Source organism: Camponotus vicinus, unplaced genomic scaffold (assembly GCF_025532165.1).
Source record: "Camponotus vicinus isolate PSW18456_S1 unplaced genomic scaffold, iyCamVici1.0 SCAF_6, whole genome shotgun sequence".
Classification (NCBI taxonomy): Eukaryota; Metazoa; Arthropoda; class Insecta; order Hymenoptera; family Formicidae; genus Camponotus; species Camponotus vicinus.
This window is the reverse complement of record NW_028141978.1, coordinates 10384463-10405558: the sequence shown is the minus strand read 5'-3', so window position 1 is coordinate 10405558 and position 21096 is coordinate 10384463. Positions and strand designations below refer to the sequence as shown.

The 21096-nt window shown below is 36.2% G+C and overlaps 1 protein-coding gene and 1 long non-coding RNA gene across 5 annotated transcripts in view; both read right to left on the bottom strand.

Moving 5' to 3' along the window:
- The window catches only part of LOC145973050 (uncharacterized), a 144069-nt gene extending 135681 nt beyond the window's left edge, over window positions 1–8388 (bottom strand). The window contains exon 1 of the long non-coding RNA XR_014439350.1: window positions 8239–8388. This is a non-coding gene — a long non-coding RNA (uncharacterized LOC145973050). The remainder of the gene's footprint in view (window positions 1–8238) is intronic.
- Window positions 1–21096, bottom strand: part of Fas3 (fasciclin 3) — a 290217-nt gene that overhangs the window by 179487 nt on the left and 89634 nt on the right. The gene's annotated exons all lie outside the window — the stretch shown is intronic.

Below are 21096 nucleotides of genomic sequence, written 5' to 3'. Positions count from 1 at the left end.
GGTCTCCCCCTTGGCACAAAACTTTTCCGAAAGCCTGCATTTAGCTCGTTGAGTTTAGTATAGTCACGGAAGATTTCTGTCAAACATTTTTATCACAATTTTGACGTATGTATTAAGTTGGATATAAAATATATAAAATAGAGATCTATCACTTTTCTTTTAATTTTGTACTAACTTAAATTGGAAATTCAGTTTTTTATAAAGAAGATAATTAAAAAATTCTCTCTAAAGTTAAATATAATAACGCGCGCGATAATTGTGCTTCGACTTTATTACAATTTTGTTTCCAATTTTATTTGATATGATAAATCTCTCGCACCAACTTAATACCTCTTATTAGCGAAAGTTTGATATAATAAAAAACCAACTTTTTATTTCTAATTTAAATGTCAGAATATTTAAATTTAAATTTTCCTTCCATCTAAAAAACTCAATAAAGAATAAAATTTTAATAAATTATTTTTTCAAATTTAATTTTAATTCGTTTTTAGTTTGATTTCATAAATCTACCAAATAATAATGTAAATGTTAAATAATGTAATAATAATAATGTAAAGAAAGAGATCAATTTTCTACAAAATTTCGAATCAGATTTTAATCAATCTAAACAATTGCACGATGAACGAATGCATTATTTCTGTGATTGATTTCTACTGGGAAATTTTTTTTTCATCCCGAATCTATTTTTTAACAAAGCTCGCGGCAAACAACGACACGAACTCATCGGAAAGCGCATCCGAGGTATCATTCCCCCTCGTGGCATCAACTCAATTGCAAAAACTCATACGCAATTGGCCGACTAAGCGGGGAGGGATTCTCTTCGACATTCAATTCCGTCTCGACTTTGTTTGTCCACCCGGCAAAAGTTCGATAAACTTTCGTCATAGTTTGTCGTCGTCGATGCCCGAGATACAAATCCCAAGTCCGTGGTCGTTTCATTTTTATGACACGTGCAAAAAGACGGTGACGGATGCGGCGACGATCCCTTCCGAAAATCGAACGTCTTTTCTCCGATATAGGGTGGGCTCGTAAAACCATCTCGGTCCCGTGGCAAACACATAATGCCGAATTGCGCCGCGTAATGAAATTCTATGTATCCGTCGTAAGGGCGCAAATATATGCAGGATATAGTGATTTTATGATGAAACATCGACGTAATGGAAAGTGCGTCATGCGTAGCGCGAATATCTGCGTATCGATATTATCGTTACGTGATTCTACGACAAATCCACGAGAATAACGCTATGTCGTATACCGTTACAATTATTTACATCTATTTACATCTTCATTTCGCATAAATATGCAGAAAATGTCGAAAGGTATTGATGCGTTTTAGCGCATAAAATTCCATTCTTTCGATATCGCAAATCACCGAAATTTCTTATGCGCGATTCGGAAAAGGATGTGCAAAGTTGAGGTTTTCTGATTTTCTGCTTATCTAAACATATTTTCGACATCTGACAATAATTTTTACTTTGCCATGAAGTTATATTTCGCTTTACACGACCCTTTTTTTAAGCCGGATCACGTATCGTAAATTTCATTTTTTTCGCATGTTCTGCCCAAGACGAGGGGACAAAAACGCGAAGAATTGTCGATCTCCCTTGTGCCATTCTTGTCCGCAAAATTTAAAAAACGCCACACACCAGGAGACAAAAAATGCGCCGGCCGCGTAGTAAACGGAAGTAGTCTCCCGTTAAAACGAGGTCAACGTCGACGCCGGCGCTGTTGGCTGCACACAACACGTGCCACGTGTGTCGCATAAATAACGTCGGTTTACATTTTTACGGCGCCCCCGAATGAATGCTACGCAGTCATTTATCCGTCAAGGGTTTTCCGCAGGATTACGTACGACTCGTAAGTCGCACGCTAGGTGGTCTCCCAAGAGTGAAAAACTGTTTTAGGTATTAGGCATAGATATAGCGTTCTTGAAACTTTTTGAAAAATTTAAAATTTCCAACAGAAATTTCTGTAGAAATTTCTTTGTTCTAAAATATACGAAAATACGAATTATATCAAACGTTTAAAATATTTGCGAAATAGATAACAATATGTCAAATGCATTTCAAATCAAATATAATTTTTAATAAATTTTTTAAGTTAAAAAAAAATAAATAATTTATCAATGATAAGGAATAAAATTTTGAAAGTCGGTTAAATATTAAAATGTTCATACACTAGCCAATCTCAAAAGCCAATTTTAAAAATGTTATATTTTTAGAAAACAAAAAAATTATATTTAGCCCAAATATATTGATGTGTGCAATTACAACATTCTGTATTTCGAAAGTTCGATACTCGCAAACGATTCAAACCCGTCGTCCAGATCGTTGATGACATCGTACATTTATAGTTTAAATGGTTGGTATTTCGAACGAGTGAACCACCAGTTATCGGAGCGATTCGGAGAGTGTAAAAAAAACTAACAGGGTAGACTATTCTTTTTCCCGTGAAATAACGCAGTCTGTATGTATACACCGAGTATTTTCGGTTTATTATTTGGTTACAGAATATAGAATGCATTTAACCGAAAGGGCTAGGTTTACCGATTGTGCAGAGAATGTGATTTGCACCAAATCTCCAACGATAAATCATTGTTATGCTCAAACATGTGCTCGCATAACAAAACTTTTTTTTTTCTTTCAAAAAATTGATCGGTCGTTATTCATAAAATATCGCGAACAATCGTTTATATTCAATCATCGTCCGTTTATTTGCACGCGAAATCGCATTTATTTAAACCGCAGATTGTAGAGAGAAAGAGCATTTCCTGAACCTTTTTTATCAATGAACAATATATAACATATTAAAAAAAAAGGATAAAGTTTATTTAATTACGCACACCCAACTGCCTCGATTATTTATAAAATATTTATTTAAAGAACATTTCAAGTATTTTCCTTTTTTCTTATAATGTAATATATTTTATTTAATTTTATAAAGTATAATATATATAATATTATATATAATCTTTTTATATTATATATATTTGGAACGATTTAATATTATATATTTTATATATCTGATTTTATACTTATATATATATATCTATATTAATATTTAAGATTTAAAATATGAATTACTTGCGTTTAATTACTTTTAAACATATTCGTACTTACATTTTTGAGAATCTTAATCGTACCGCTAAATTACTTCATCATTACCATACATGATTAATCTGCGGAATGCATCGCGTGACTTGATAAATCTCATACAAGTTTAACCCTCTGCTATTTTTACACAAGATTTCCAGTAGACTAAACGCAATAGAGAGAGTGGAAAGGGTGCGTAGCCGGCGTGGCGGACGTGCGCATCAAAGCTGGAACTTTACGCGTACGTGGATTCAAATTAATTTCCCGTCGTGCACCGGCACATTCCAGCAGAGCGCGTGGACATGCGGCTCGGGTTGGGTGTCAAGCGAGAGCCGGGGCCATTTAGAGCGAATTCCCCGTCAAATTGGATCTCTCGGATTTCATAAACCTGGCTGAAAGGCGCGCGAGCTCGGCCATTCTTCCTTTCGCTTTTTCATCGAAGGGGGGTGACATCGTCCTGACTGACCGCATCGGTTTGAAGGAATAAAAATCCTCCGTCCTCCGGACGATGAAGCGACTGATCAGCATCGTTCGATTGTGACCATTCAAGCGCGGATTTTTCATTGATTCTCGAAAATAGCGTCCGGCCACTGTCCACGTAGATGGCACATGTCCATCTCCCTGTTTCAATATGGATGCCAGAATTCCGTTAGACATAATTCTGACCAAAAGTCACCGAAAATTAAAATTCAACAATGAAACGTAAAATACGGTTGGATTTAATATCTGTGGAATGTGCGCGATATACGAATACACGGACGCGAATTGTTGTTTGGATCGATCCGAATTTACGAGATGATTTCAATGCACGCAATAATTACGATACGATTACGCGACTACCATAGGACGCGGCTTTAATCGAATTCGTATATAGCTTAATATCGTCGATTTTGTTGCATTACGCGACGATTACATCGTTATAACATTAACTAATAAATTGCTATAGAGCTTTGATAATTCGAATGAGTGGAACAATCTTCCGCAGCGCAAGCTTGCCAATACTCATTTTCGTTGCTCGTTTGTTTGCATAAGCCCTACAGCTCGATAACTACATCATTTATATGAGTCTATGCTAATCTCCGGATTAAAAGGTATAAAGAAGGGCTTCCAGCAAGTATCGATTCTTCGTCGACGCGTGCAAAATTATACGCGACGTTGGACGTTGAGGAAATAAGGTCTGCTTCCGCGAGGAAGAACCTTGAGAAAGAAAGGATATAACGAGTGACTGTCGAGAAAGGGGCGGCGATAAAAAAAGATGAGAGAGCTGTAAGAAGGCGACCGCGATTGCACAAAGGAATTCCAACGGTAATCCATTGACGAAAGTCATGGTACGCTGTCTGACAAATGATTTTCAGGGATCGCGCAAAAATTGCGTTCAGCCAGATAGCAGTCGTAATAGATTCGGTCGAACCAGATTTAATTCCTTCTTTCGAGACTCTCCCCTTTCTCTTTTTTCGCGACATCCTTTCCTGCCAATAGTTCGAAAGTTCTTATTAAAATTTTATTTTATACATCAACCCCTAATCTCAATTCAAATAATAGTTAAAAATAGATAGCAATAATTTTTAATTATATTAATGATGACAGAACTATATTTTGTAGTTATACAATAATAATATAGAATAATATAGAAGTATGAATAATATATACGTTTTCTAGAAACTCACTTGATAAACTTGATCAAATTTATCTGACAATAATTATGATATTAAACGATAAATTAAACGAGCAATAATTAAGATAGAGATTAAGGATTTTTGAAAATTAAAGATCTTTTCACGTGATAAAAAAAAAAACTCGTGATTAAGAAGCTATTTCTTCCTAAGTACTCGTACGAATATTTAAAATTGCATAAATTTTCTACAGAACGTACTTGGTAAAATTCATTGGACAACTATTCCAACGTAGAGAGAAAAGTGGGAATAATTAAAATGAGATAAAAAATTTCTGTAACTCGGCAGAGTCTTGCCGCGCGGTGATAAAAAAGCAATCTCTTCGAGAATTAACTGGTCGGTCGGCTGACAGAGGTTTCCAAGACCTAATCTTTAATTAAACTTATCTAGATTTCAATATCCGGAATATTAAAAGTTTGGTGGAAGTTGCGGTCGGCCGAGTGATGTGTGATTAAATATGGAGTTGATCTCGATAGACTGGCGTGGCTGAATTCATTTTCTCTTCGTCGTCTTCATATCGACGGGCTGTTTTCACCGGGTAATCGACAACGACGCGGAACACAGAAAGAAAGAGAAAGAAAAGAGAGAGAGAGAGAGAGAGAGAGAAACGATTGGGGCGTAAGAAGGAGCAAAGTTCGCGATAAAGATTTTACGACATTTCGAGAGGGTTCCTATTAAAGAACATCCTCGAGTGGCATTGGATGCTTGCTTGGTCCTTTCTATCTGTCGGTGATTCGGACTTTAACTCTCGTCTCGACGAAGGTACATCCGCAGCACGACCGAGCGTTACAGTCGATTGCTCTCGACTAAAATTTTATTGAACTCGAAAATCATTCTTTTCGCGTTCGTGTAATAATCGTCGCACATATAATCGTAATATAAAAATTAATTAAATCTCGGATTTAAGTGAGTTTATATTTCGGTTTTATATCTGATGGAAAAATTCGCTATGTTGTTAATTGTAATAAAGGTAATAGTAAAAATAATCTTAAAATTAATTGTAGTAAAAGCAACACGAATTATCAAGCATGGATGTTAATTAAATAAATATTCTTCATTACATAAATATTAACCTCTTTTTATTAATTTTTAAAAAAATAAGATGTAATAATTTAAATTAAAATTTCTTTCTGCTGTTAATCTCACACAGTTATTCAAAACACTCTCAAATTATATTAAAATTTTATTTTTCAAGAACCACACACACACACACATTAATTGTAAGTCAAATAAATCATATTAGAGGGATGTATAAATTTTTTCAGAATCCATGAAACCTCTTATGCAAATTTTCCTAAATATAATAATATGAAGAGTTGCAATGCCTTTAATTAAATTGTTTTAATTTAATTGTTTATTTTAATTGTCTTTAATTAAAGACAAAATCTTGAATAAAAGTGAATTTAAAAAAGTGAATTTTTATTCCGATGAGCGCGGAATGCTTGTATATCGATAACAATTTTTTTGACTAGTGATACATACGAGGAAGATGAACATACGTACATGAATTATTATTTAATAACGTGACAGAAATACCTTTCGCAAGATGAAACTCGTTCGACGAGCCAATAAGCCGTAAAAAATCGGGCGCGGCGACGACTGAATCGCGTTTCAGCCGCGATGCCGCGTCGATTATCGACAACCGACGATAATAAATCATCGCCAGGTGTTTTTTCGAACCCGCGGGATATGCTGCGCGATACAAGACACGCTGGTTGGGCGCTTATCAATTATTTCCTGTCGGACTCGCGCGCCATGCATATTTCCGCGCGCGTTTTGGCGTCGAGAAGTCGTGTAATTGAGCGGATCTCGACCGCCAAAGAAACGAGAGACCGCTGACGGTATCGAAAATAAATTGAACAAATCGGCGGTGAGAAATTTGCGCACTTCATTGCTGCCGTATCTTCGCATCAGACTATCGTGGAGTCACTTAATTCGCACAAATGGCTGCCGTGGAAAAAAAAACCACGCCAGCTAACGAGAGCATCAACGACCGATCGAATCGACCGATTAGTTCCACAGACATCTCGAGATTCTTGTGGGATTTGTCTGCGTTTCTCGCGGTCGCACCAAACCCGACTTAGGAACGATCAAGTTTTAATTGAATCATTCGGAAACAAGATAAAAGACTCAATATTAAATCAATCTCAAATATTAAGACTTCCATATTAATGAAAAATAGAAAAAAATTATATTAATTGCTTAGTAATTGTACAAAACCAACAATATAAATAAATAAAAAATTTTTTATATACCGATAATTGCGCTTACATCTCGTTTGATATCTTTGTAATTTATGCAATACCATTATTTTATGTGATGCATGTATTATGTATGATTGATAAATAATTATTATTTTATGTATGCATATTAAAAGTAATTATATTTTAACACACAAATAGGAATAAGTAATTATTGCGATAGGCAACACAAAAATGCAAATAATTGATTGAATCGTTTTAAAATTTATTGTTAGTGCTTTTACGTGCGCTGTGTGTTAAATAATAAATAATTCTGGTATAATTAAAGTCAATCTCGATATACAATGATTCCAAAAAGCCAATACTTGATCATGTGTATATAGTTTTCATATCGCATCATTATGCCATCGGTGCAATACCCGCTAATTGTTCACGGTAATTATAGTAATTTGCAAAAGATGTCATATTTAATAATGTGTTATTATATCGTAGGATTAACAAATTAGTATCGATGAGTGGGACTTTAATAACATGCATTTAAATTTAAAATTAAATCGTAATTAAATTTAAATTATAAACATTCTAAATTCGAAAATAAAAGATATATATTCATTCTAATTTATGACAAATAATTGTGTTTGGTATTTTTATAAATTCTTCGAGATTATTCGGATATTATGCGTATATTATGCATATTAATATTAATTCGTTATCTGTCAAAATTAAGCTAAATACATATATATTTAGCAATGTAATTAATTTTGATTACCGCAACGACTGCACAAAATAAGTTTAATCTCGTTTTGTTATAACGTCGTATAATCGAAGGAGTGTATAGAGTTCCCTGAAATATTGCGACTTAAAGAGATAAGAAAGCTCCGCCGAGAGTAAATGAAATTTGTCGCGAGCACGCGGCAGACGCTCGCGCCGGTGCGGAAACTTTAATCGCGGATCATAGGATTCGGCCACGATATTGCCATTCATCACGAGAGCAACATGAGCAACGGCGCGCGGTTCTCTCCCCCCTCCCCCTCCCCTCTCGCGGCACTATCTTCGGCGCAGTTTCGCGGGGTATAAAGGATGCGACCGTAAATCTCAGCGGGAGCTCATTTCGCTGGCGCAACACAATAGTTCGGCGATGCCGTTGGCCAGAAGTGTGCTCAAAAGGGTACCCGGGAGCACGGCCATTTTATTGTGATACGATTTACGATTGCTCGGACCGGCTGCTGAGCTTTTCGCGTCGCGCTCTACGAGTCTTTGGAATTCACTTACGTGTCTCCCGCATATACGGAACGACGACGATCCGCACTCGCGAGTTGCCCTTGTCGTTAAATTCGCGCCTCTTTCTCTTACCTGCAACAAGAAAAGTGACAATGTTATGGATAAGGAGAAATAGAATCGTTATGCTGCAGATAAAAAATTTCGCACATCATTCGTTTGTCAATCCGTTGAAGTAAAATATGTGTCACTGTACATATATGTTAATAATTTTTTAAATGATAAATAATGGAAAATTTAGGATATAATTATTATAATATTTTACCTTTTTTTCGAGAAATTTATTTTTAAATATATTTAGAAAAAAAATAAAAATATACTCTCTCTCTCAATTTAATCTTTAAAATTAATCGGAAATTAATCTACTTTAAAATTAATCGGAAAATCCGTATACAAAAAAGAATTCAGAGGGGATTCGGACGTTTTTCTATGTATAATATTTTTACTTGAATGTTAAATAATATAAAAATAATATAAGACGAGAGACTAAGCTTTAAACAATATTCTACATTTTAATTTTTATAAAAAATTTTTGTAAGAAATAACTTCATATATTTCTATTACTGTCACATAATATCATATGTCAGTCACATACAAATACACACACTGTGTATGCGAATGACTCTCATTTATAATATTAACGAAAATCCTCTTCAATATTCCATATAAATAGGATTATACTTTCATTACGGATAAATTATATGAAGCTTTTCGGAAATAGGCTGTCCAATAATCTGATATAATTTAACGAATAATTAAATTTAGTTTGTGCTAGATTAAAAATAATAAATTAATAAGAAGAGAACAAAAATTTAATGACAGATTTAACGATACATGATACATGTCCCTTTGCAGCTGTAATTATAATGTAATTATAACGTGTAGATATATGCATTTCCCGATATACTTTGCACACGCGCGCGAACACGGCAGATGCTAATTTACCTGGTTCAAAAATAGCCGCTTACGTAATGTTTCCAAGAATCTCTTTAATTATACTAACATAAGAACCTTTGGCGAACACTCGCGGCAGTAACCTATATTTCTTCGCGGCTACTATTTCGTACCGTTGCTACGGTCATCCGTTACAACGAGTGTATTTTTTTCTTCACCGATCTCCGCAACAATGGCACGCAACGAAAATGTCTACGTAATTATGTTTCCGTAATGTGTGCGATACGAGGAAGTTGGAGCGCAAGAGAAATAGGACAAAATACAGTTAGAATAGAGTAAAATTTACAGCACATTCCATGGCCAAGTACTCTTTTGAAATATTGTATATATAATACATGATTATATACAATAAGAATAAAGAAGAGAGAGAAAATAAGATCAAATACAGAATACGACTAAATATAATGAAACTAAAATAGAATAAAAAAAGGCAGATTGAATAAAAAAAAATCGATATGCAGAGAGTTTTAACATATGAGCTAAAATTAGAAAAATTAAATTTTCATACATATATGCTAAAGTTAAAGAAGTTAAATCTTTCAGAGAAATTAAATACTTTGCACCCTATATGATACAGTTTTAAAAAGATAATTAGACAATACGTTTAAAGTTCTAGGATGAATTCAACTTCGATAAATTTATTACACGAAATCAACTCTGCACCCTTCGAAATAATTAAACACGGCTATAGAAAGAGATAGTAAGGCAGGAAGAGAGGGAGTGTGAGCGAGAAACTACGAGAGTTGCAATTAACTCGAAACCTCGCTCACGCGTTCCTGGCGATTCAGCAGTTAATCACCCCGGAAGTTATTCGGCGTTGAGGACCTATGTCACATTCATTCCCAACTATCCCTTCCCGTTCACATACCACTACGCTGACGAACCCTTTAGCCATCCCTCTCACTTTTTCTTATTCTCTCTCTCTCTCTTCTAATGACGCTTCATTAAGAGAGCATTCATAAATATCCACATGACGTATCGACAACGTATAGTTATTGATGATTATCATCGGACTCTGTGAGCGCAAATAATTAATTGAAATACTACTCTTTCTCTTTTCTCCCCTTTCTATATTTTTCTTCAATTTCTCGGCCTTTTAATTTTCTCAGAGCGACTAATTTTTATGATTGAATGTAAATTAATAGCGGAATCGATCCGTTTGACAATCTTTGAAAATTGCGAATTTGAAAGGAAAGAGACGGATTTTTATTTTTTTATGGATTTAACAATTTTCAGCTCAAAATGTAGAAATATGTATATACGTGGAAGGTCCGCATTTTAACATTTTTATCGATAGGAGAGCACAGATGTAATATCGTAGAATGGCGTTAGCTAATAGCGGACGATAGTGCCTGTTTTCATCGTAAGCGAGAGATTTATTGTGACGGGGCCGGCGGCGAGTTATCACCTCGCAACACGAAAGTGCGGATAATCGCACCCGACGCTGATGGAAACCTGTTCGCAGCCTTTACTTGTCCGACGATCATCCGATACGCGTTGCATCACGGAACCGCTAGAAATCTCGTAATTGCGAGCTTTTTACAGAGACTTTCAGCTTAATCGAACACTTTTCGATGCACGAAGATGTAACATCATTATCCCAACATGTATGGCAAGTAACTTTAAAGATGGATTAAAAGTCTCATGTCATGGATTTACGCTATGCTTGGCGATAATTAATATCGGCATCATATAAAGATTTATTTAAAATTAGACAATCTGGAGAATTAAAAATAAAAACTCGATTAATAAAATAGGAGTCTTCATAAAAATATTAAAACAAAAAATCAATACTTACGTACACTAAGAGAGTAATTACGATAAAATATTATTCATCTCGAAATTTTTAAAATTTATTTAAAGAGTAAAATATGTATCAAATTAAAAATACGATATCTAAAGAACGTGATTATAATAATGTAATGTTTAACAAAAATATCAGAGAAAATTGCATTATTTTCACGAAGGCTTATTATCACGTTGTTACTTGGCTCATTCTCGAGAAGCGAGACATTTCGCGAAAGCGTGGTAGCAAATGCTGCGAATATCTCGAGGAAACTTGTCGAAAGAAGTTTCGATTCTTTCAGGACGTAAAGTTCGGAATTTGTTTCTTGAAAAAGCGACTCTCCTTACGAGAAACTCCTCGAAAAACTTGAGGCCCTCGTCCGCGCGACTCGGCTATTCCATGCCGACGTAGAGACGTAGACGGTATCGCTCACTAGCTCGCGTGATCGCGGAAGCCGGAACGAGAGCGCCGTTTCGTGAGCGCTAATGGATTAAGGCGGAAAACGCAGTTAAGCCGAAACCAATTCCTTATCTCTCATCCTGCGAGGGTGCATGTGTACGCCGGGCGAGATGGAACTATAGATGCCTTCGCGAAACATCTTCCGCTCCCGGACTCGCTCCTTTTTTTCTCTCTTGTTCCCCCTTTTTTTCTCGTTTCTCGTTTCTCTCCTTTGCCGCGTGTTGCACTCGCGTTCGCACGATTTTGCTCGCGGACGAAATTGCCGCGAGACGCGTCTACCTCGCGTATGATATTATGCTGCAACACGCACGTGTTCGCGATCACGTATCGAACTTACGAGCGGTTAACCGATCTGATATATATACATATATATAGGGTGTTTCTTAATAAGTGTGAAAAATTTTAGATGATTCTTTGTTGAAAATTAAGGGGGGTTTTTCATATAAACATATACTTCTACATTCCTCCCTCTGGAGTTACACTCCTCCAAAAATATGCATTAAAAAGTTTGATTTATTTAGAAACTTTTTTATTTCTTTAATTTTTTTCAAAAATTCAGTAGTTTTCAAGAAAAAAAATAAAATATGTTATCGTGCACAGCACGATGCTAAATAGCATGTTTCGAATTACGAGAAATTAAATTTTAAAATAAAAATAAAATTAGAGTAAATGTTGAGAAAATTGGAACAAAAACAAAATTATAATAAAAACCTAAAAACCTAATTTTTATCCTCATTTTGGAGGAGTGTAACTCCACAGGAAGGATGTAAGAGTATGTTTATATATTTATATGAATAATCCTCCTTAATTTTCGACAAAGAATCATCTCCCAAAATTTTTCACACTTATTAAGAAACACCCTATATATCGAGAACTCTATAGAGAGATTGTCTTTGAAGCCGCAAAATGCGGCTGGAAAAAGGACACGCTTCTAATAACGATATACAATACGTCTAGCGATGCAAAATTTGCAAGGCAATATATGACAATAAAGTATTCCGTTTTATTCTTACTTTGAGTAAAAAGCTTTGAGCTGACAAATCATGGAATGAGAATAAAAGTCTCGAGGATTCGTCAGATTGTTTAACGACCGCGAGGATAAGAAATTAGTGATTTGTCGTCGGTTCGACGTCTCGCGAGCTTTTTTCTCGTACTTTGGTCGAAGTCATTGAATACCGCCTTTGATGTCACGGCGACGGCGAGGGCAAGGGCGATGTCGCGACTATGGCGACGACTACAACGACGACTACGACGTCGTAGTTACGCGGATCGATGACGACCAAGACGTTCCGAGTTTAACGACTCACAACGACGAAAGTAATCGCGTTATTTCCGCTTCGTTAAAGGCACACTCTCTCGGAGTTACACGTATCCTTACGTGTGTGTGGCATAATAAAACCGCGCAATCCACGGTAAAGCGAAAGTTTATATGCGCGAGATGACATACGTATTTTTTTTTCCTTGAATTTCCGTTTAAAAAAAGAATCTTCCGCTATTATGACTCGTTTCTGAAAGCGCGACGTTGCACAACTGATTGGAATTGATTCCCATTATCTCCTTGTCATTTTCTTACGTTACATAAACGTAAGTTTCGCAAGCAACGTGTTCATGCAACCGTGATTGATACATATTATGCAACAGTCAGTGACGAACTCACGGTTCTCATGGATTTTCCCTGAGCGCCTCAACGTAAGAAAGTTAACGCACCTTGCCGTGATCCATTTTCGTCAGGACTTTGAACTGCATATGCATCTCATCTATATATTAAACAGGGGAGTAATATGAAAAATGGAATCTTGACTCTCTCTCTCTCTCTCTCTCTTAACTGGGTACGACGCATATATATTCGTCTTGTAATATCCTACGATTTACTGGATACGACGTTCGTTATTTCTCCTGGGTATTACGAGCGAGGCTTGTGGTAACATTTTGAGATATCTTTATACGGATATATTTCGAGAAAGTAAACTAAATCTGCACCATAGATAGAAGTAAAGAAAACAATCTAAAGAGAGTAAGTATGAAAGTAACTTTATCAAAATTTCTGTTCAAAAATTTCTTGTATTTAATCAGATTTTATATTATTATCTTAATGAAAGTGTAATGATCTTCTCGCTGATTCGAAAGATCATACATATACATTTCGTATATGTTAATAAAAAATAATCAACCACTTTCGAAAGATGAGAAAATATTTTAATAAAATAAATAAGAGAAAATATATAATTTTAATAATGTATTAAATATAAAAATATTAATAAATTAATAGAAAAGTATATTGTGCATCATCAATGTTACATCTAAAAATTAAGAGATAATTTTATTCGCTTGAAACATCGTTATCGTTCACGTCGAGAATCTCGCGTGCGACAAAAAGCATAGACACTTCCATTTAAATTCAGATACATATATCGCCTCGCGCAAACGCTGTTTCCATTTGAATTCAGACGATCTAGACAATTCCCCTATTGTGATTTAAAGGGCGCCGCAACTTTCGGAATCGAGGCCGTTTTCCCGAACGACGTGACGCGCACGTTCGCGACAAGAAGGAGCCACTTTGAAAAACAAATTCGCGCAGGCTCATCCGCTTGCAAATTCGCATCTTTATCGCGGGATATTGCACGACGTACATACACCCACACATACGGCAACCTGGCGCGCAGCTCCGACGGCTGCGTCAGTCACTTTGTTATCGTATCGTAACGCTATGCGAAGCCACCCCGACGTTTGCGAGCGCCGAGTAATATAGCGACGACGCACCGACAACGACTTCCTGCATGCTCGCTGAGATTGAGTCACTTAGATGCCGCGTGTACGTCATGAAAATTCAATAGACAACGTCCCCTCGCATATGTCCGCGCGCGGAAATGCCGCTGGAGAAGAGAGGATGAAGGAGGAAGAAGAGATAGAAGGATGAAGAGAGAGACGAGAAGGCGGAGAAGAAGAGAGGTTCGCCGGGGATGCAATAACGACGACGCCATGGGACGCTTATCCTGGGGATCTTTGTGCGTGGCCCGCCCTTTGTACCTCCGCGCCCCTTATCGCGATCGTCGACCTCTTGGCCGCCGCTTTCGAAAGCTACCCCCGAAAGCAGTTCCTACGCTCCCCCGAGATCACCGTCGAAAAGACGCATCGAGTGGTCGCGTATAGCGATTCATTGTAGCGCAAGCTGCTGTGCGACCCTAATTTCTTGGGGTGAAACGAAGCACAATGTAATCGCTCTAACGGATTCCCCGCTTCCTTCGTAGAAAATTGCTCGAGATATTTAGAGTTAAAAATAAGTTGTTTAAGAATCATGATAATGTAATATTAACTAATAATAATTTATTAAGTCGTGTAAATATCTCTTTCTTTTTAAATGTGATGGTCGATTTATAGACACTTGATTTTGATGTTTATGCACAAGAGAATCTTGCATCGATTAATTTCCAATTAATTTCCTAAATTATAATTCTTTTTTATAATCTTTAATAATTTTTTATAATCTTTTAATAATTCTTTAATATAATCACAAGAGAAAAGAATCTGAACTACATTCTTATGAAGAAAAAAAATTCTGAAACAGATGCAAAGAACACAATGTATCATGCTGCGTTATATATTCCAAAGTAAAATACCGTTAACAAAGGCGGGAAGTGAACCGTTTGTCGTCACAAATATTCCCGTAATAAAAATAGATGGATCGCGTGGAATGCATGCGTGCGTTTGTTTGCAGGCACAAGTTGGCTACCGCACAACTATATCTTGCACGAGTCACGAAGACCATAAAGCGACGCTCGTTTCGCCTTATCCTTATCGGCAGCAGTGGTCGCGAAATTGAATAGACGAAACGAGGGAAACAAGAAGAGGAGGAAAGCTAGTCCAGGTGTTGGATGCGTCTCGTGCATTCGCTCGTGGTACTCTACATCACTCCTGGTGCAACGTGCTTATCCGACGTATCTCTACCGATAACGTACGCGTGTACGCACATACGCGCGATACATTCGACGAGACGTATGCGCTTATCTATCCATATCCTCTGATTGGCTCTATCGGTTACGCACGGTGGCAGAATCCCGTATTCGGTGCTCGAATGCACGAGAGAAAGAGAAGAGAAGAGTTCTTTGATCTTTCGCGAATCAAATCCGGTTATGGCTCGCATCCAGATCTTCATCCCTCTTTCTCTCGCTCTCTTTCATCCGCGATGTGTCATCCGGGTGTCCCCTTTCAGCTTGATCCTCAATGTGTGCACCTTGTCGGTAACGGCATTAATTTTCCCCCGCAGGCTTTTTCTACGCCAAAAGCGCGTCTCTCATAGAGACAACTTTATTTATTCATTCAGTGAATCGGACACGCGTCGCGTGCATCGCTAAAAATCGCACCCCGCGTCGAGGGACGAGGGACGATTCGTCACGGCTCTCGCGATCCATAGGGACCGCGTATTTTGCGTTAAACTCCGTTTGTATGTAGCACCGTGTTTAAAGATAAGATTGATTTAGGTAGACGAAGGGGAGACTCAAGAATCGCTGTGTCGTTCAAGCAGGCGTGACGGAAAGGGCTTCCAGTTTTGATGCGACACCGTAACGAGACGCTATAAAGAACATCGTGTATCGAGGAATTTAAATCAGTCAACGCGCATAAAGAGCTTGTTCTCTTTACAAGATTTTCTTCTTTTTCATATGAATATAATATGCATGAATATAATATATATTCTTCTTGCTCTCTCTCTCTCTCCTTCTCTCTATTGATTCAATAAACAAGATATTCATGCTAGAAGAAATTTTATTTGCGCACTCTGCATATTTTTGTGCAAAAAATAGTTTATAATTTAAGAGAGAATTATTGAGTTACGTATCAAGTCAAATGTAAATCAAATTCTTACAGAACGGATTTGAAGCTACGAAAATAAAAAGGAACGATTTAAAAAGTATTATATTTTAACAAAGAAACACTCTACAGAAGAGGAGAAAAATATCTGCTTTTTGATTTTATTCTGCATTAAGAGAGAGAGAGAGAGATCTTTCCTTCTCTCTTACATATCTTATATTTAATTCTCTGACACTTTCAAATGATTTGATTATCTGAATGTTATTTCATTTTTCGATAAATCCTCTATGATCCTTAAATTTATTAGAACTTTTACGTTTCACAAATTCACAATAATATAAATTCATACCAGTGATGAGTAAAAGTTGAGAAGGCGAGATCGCAAATTATGACAGAAAAGTGAAATGAGGAAGACGTTTTCACCTAATTATCACTTGATAAGTTTTGCAACACTTAAATACCGAACATTATGTACAGTCATGCACGAGTAGATTTATGAGACATCACACTATTATAAATTAAAGACATTAAATTTCCACCTGGCAAATGCGCGCTGAGTTTAATTAACGAGCCCGTCATAAAATTCATGAAATCACGTTCATTAAGCGAGACACAGGAATCGTTCGCGGCATAGCATAAATATTCATTACAATTATTTTACCGATGTGCGTGCGCGTTTTCGCGTGTATCGCAAATCTAGTAATACGTGATTAACAATTTTGAAATTACATTGATGTATTTAGCAGCGCAGCGCGCGCGCGAGCACGGATGTGCCTCTCGTGAATTTATGGCTGTCATTGATTTAATTACAGTTCTGGTTAACCTCATTCAACTAATCATGAGGTTCATGTCGTGCCGTGCTACGCCAAATGCGGAATCCAAATCGCCTTGTGCGTATACTTAACTTGCCATAAACCGCTGCAGTGATTAGCAATTATTATCAATCGAATCAATATTTATGACGCAATGTCTCTTCTCGGTACAAATAAATAAGGTTAATTCCTACGACAAATATCCCTTTCACATTAATATTTTTGATTGTATCAATTACGATTAATTCTTTTTTAAAAATATTTTCTTCAGTTTACATGTATTGGGTACCTTAAGTATTTATTGAGAAATTATTATTATATGAGAAATTAAATTATTATTTTGTCTTACTAGCATCGCAATTATTCAATGAAATTAATCTATTTTTTCTAAAATAGATATCTGAAATTATTTATAATACTTATTACTTAATTTATTTTTATTTAAGATTTTGGTAAAATAGCTTTCTCAAAGCTTTTCCGGATTTAATCAATTATAATTTTAAAAACAATATATATTCGTAATAAACATAACTGAAGGCAGTCATTTAGTAAGTTTGCATGTGATCAAAGCTAACTATTATCTTAAAAAAGCTAACTTGTATCATTATTAATTATTGTCATTTTAGAAGAAAGTTTAATCTTATACACATATATAAGAAAAATTATATTTCAGAAGAAAAAGAATAAAATAAAATATTATTCTAAAAAAATGTATAAACAATCTGCGATTTTTTTGTAACAAAACTCTCTAGATTCGGTTGCAAATGTCTTCGTTGAAACGTTTTAATTATAGGCAGTACACCAAATTGGCACAACAACGCATGTGTATAATATTGACAGCTGGAGGAAGAGCGGAAATTATTGTGTTGGCACAACGGTTGCGACAAAATATCTACATCGGCATTTTCGTTACTTTGTGATTCACCTAACTAGCGATGGTTTAGTCTACGTCCATAATTGCGGTCGGTGTCGCGATACATTGAATCACACGCTATCCGTGTATCTCGTGTGCCATCCGTTTCATCCGGTAAAAGGTTTCAGTATTTGGTTATTCGACACGTACGTATCTCACCGTTCCACTTTCAGTTCGTTCCTCCCAAAATTTGTTTACAAATGCGTCCAAATTCATCCGGTTCGTTATTCGCATCGTGAATAATTCGTTGGAATGGATTCAAGAAAGAACAACAACGTGATAAACGTACGCTGCATATGACCCATATAGGCTAAATTGCGATGCGTTATGAAACCTACTTCGCTAGGATAATTGTCATATGTGTAAAATTTTTCTTTAAATCATTTTTCTGCAAATTTTCATATTTCACGTAACATGAAGGATCTCAAGTTTAATATTAAATATAAAGAAGATTGTATATGTGCATATAAAATCTCGTCCTTACATCCACGTGTTTTTCTTTATATAAATGTAAATTAATCTTGAACAACACCAAGAAAAATTACATTACTATTGATATTATTTATTGCATTGCATAAAAATGCAATGATTGTGCTATATAATATACGGAAAATATTTATAGAAAGATGAATATCTATATTCTATATAATACATACACACATACAATACAAAAATATACATATATATTAATTAGATTAATTTACGTTTAAGCGCAATACAATAAATGCAATATATCATATTACTAACATGCAATATTTGTGCAAATTTATCTTTGCATAATTTTTGCAACAGTTATATATCTTCTATTGGCAAGTAAATGATGGCGAAATTCGATACTGGTCGTTGTTACACGATCGTTATCTGGTCCTGGTTGTATATCGTCAGAGATAATAAAAAAAATTGTGTATATAACGAGGACATTTTCCACGACTCCCCAAATTACGAGGGATGCGCCTTCCGGTGGTGCTACTTATCGAAGATCTACGATTCGAAAGGGGCTATTTACGGTTCGTAGGGTAACTCGTCGACCTTTCCTCCCTCCGTCGGACTTTTTCGCTGCCCCTACCGCGATGCCCTTTCCTCGTCGTAAGAACAACGGCTTTGGCGAACAATAAATCATGACACGCTCGTGGGAAGTTTTCAGACCGTTTCCGGATATCATGCCGGATGGCTAGGATTTTTATGCTAACGGTGCGGACCGATATCGCGTCCTGTATTATATGTCGGCGGTACCGTTCGCCGCGATCCGTTCGTTTCGTTGGAACAATATCGAAGGGTCGAGAGTTAGTACCCATGGGACGACAAAAGTATACTTCGATATCCGGAACTCGGTTTTCGCGAAGGAGGGTGTTCGGCGGACGTTGAATTATTGCGAGTAGCATGATGCAACTTGCGCATAATATCTCAGCTCGTTCAAGATAATCTCGGGTTATATTTTCAATCATCGTTTTTCTTCAATATTTATATAAATTATATATATTGAGAAAAAAAATATGCAAAATTTGCATTCGATTGCAGTAATGTAATATTACATAAAAATTACTGTGATACATTTTAATGCCACTTTTTCACAATAAAATATATCAAATTTTATATATATGTATTAATTAATATTTTTATCTCTTTTAAACGTACCAATATTTACTATTTCGTGATAATTGAATATACATAATTTGTAAGAAAATCTTTTATACATATACATGCTCAATTTATGATACGAGTACATTTCAAATCATGCTAATTTAAGAGAAATTAGCTTTAAAAAAAACTTCGCCGCGGGGTGCGAAATATCCCTAGTTGACGAATGGGATTCCGCCAAACCAACCCTGCTGTCGCACAACGAGCAGCTTCGCAAGAGAGGAGGGCGCGATCCGGTTGACAAAGGGGCGCGGAGAAATATCTGCGATCAAATCCTGGCTGCTCCAGCTTGACGGACCTTATTTGCGTCGTTTTTTCGAGGGACGATCAGAGCCGACACCCCGCGAAAATCTTCCCCCCTGAAACGCACGACCCCCTCTCGTGCAGAGACCGCCCTCCGTCAGGCTCATCCCCTAACCGTGCTAATAAGCAACCCCAAAGAGACGTCGAGCGACAACTGTGACATATATATATATATATATATATATATATATATATATATATATATATATATATATATATATATATATATATATAAACACATACATACACATACACACATATATACATATATACATGCACGTATCCATCTAGAGATGCTGGAAGGCAATTTGCATTCATATTTGGGATGGTAATTAGGGGAAAGACCATAATAATCGTGATACTTGGACGCCCTAGCTACCCTAGTAGATCGACTCTGCAGCCGAGCTTTGACTTCAATAATAATACTGCGAGCACAAGAATTGCGAGTGCTAACCCTTCGTAACGTTTGCCGCCGCCCTTCTGGGCGATCTGTTATTTTGAACTTTCGACAACCGCATCGGATCGTTTCTCTTTGTCGAGAGAATGACTTCGGTCACGTTGAATGAAAGCTTCGATGTAAAATGTAATGGCAATAAGAGGTGTTCAAAAGAAAGAATTGAATTTTCTTTCTTTTCTAACAAATTGATAGTTTTTTTTTTTTTTTTTTTTAGCAATTTGTCGAAAAATTCTCATTCTGCAAAAAAATACTTCATCTCCTTTTTTTCAATTCCTCTTTTTTTTGTTCTCTGAAGTAATTCTCTTCAAAAATAAATGTTACGTTAAATATTTTTTTTTAACATTTTAAAATCAAACGTGAAATATTTTTCATTGGTTTAAAGAACTCATATATTTTTTGAAATAAGTTTTCCGATCGGCAGATGGTTGTTAGAAATTACGACTGTAAAAATGTGCTAATGACGCGATGTCGCGGCAAGATATATTCGTCGCATTTCGGAACACATTCGCGTCAGGTGTGCAAACAGAATACTGTCCAACGCGTTTGCATCTAAATCCGAAAAAACCAACCTCACCGAGCGAAAAATGTCGCTACGAGCCATGCGAAACGAATGTAAACCAGGATGTACAACGCGTTCGCAACACGATTCCATACCATCGAGAGTTCCGGTAGACTCCGGTAGGTAAATAATTATACGCGCAACGTTTCTGTAAAACAATCGCTG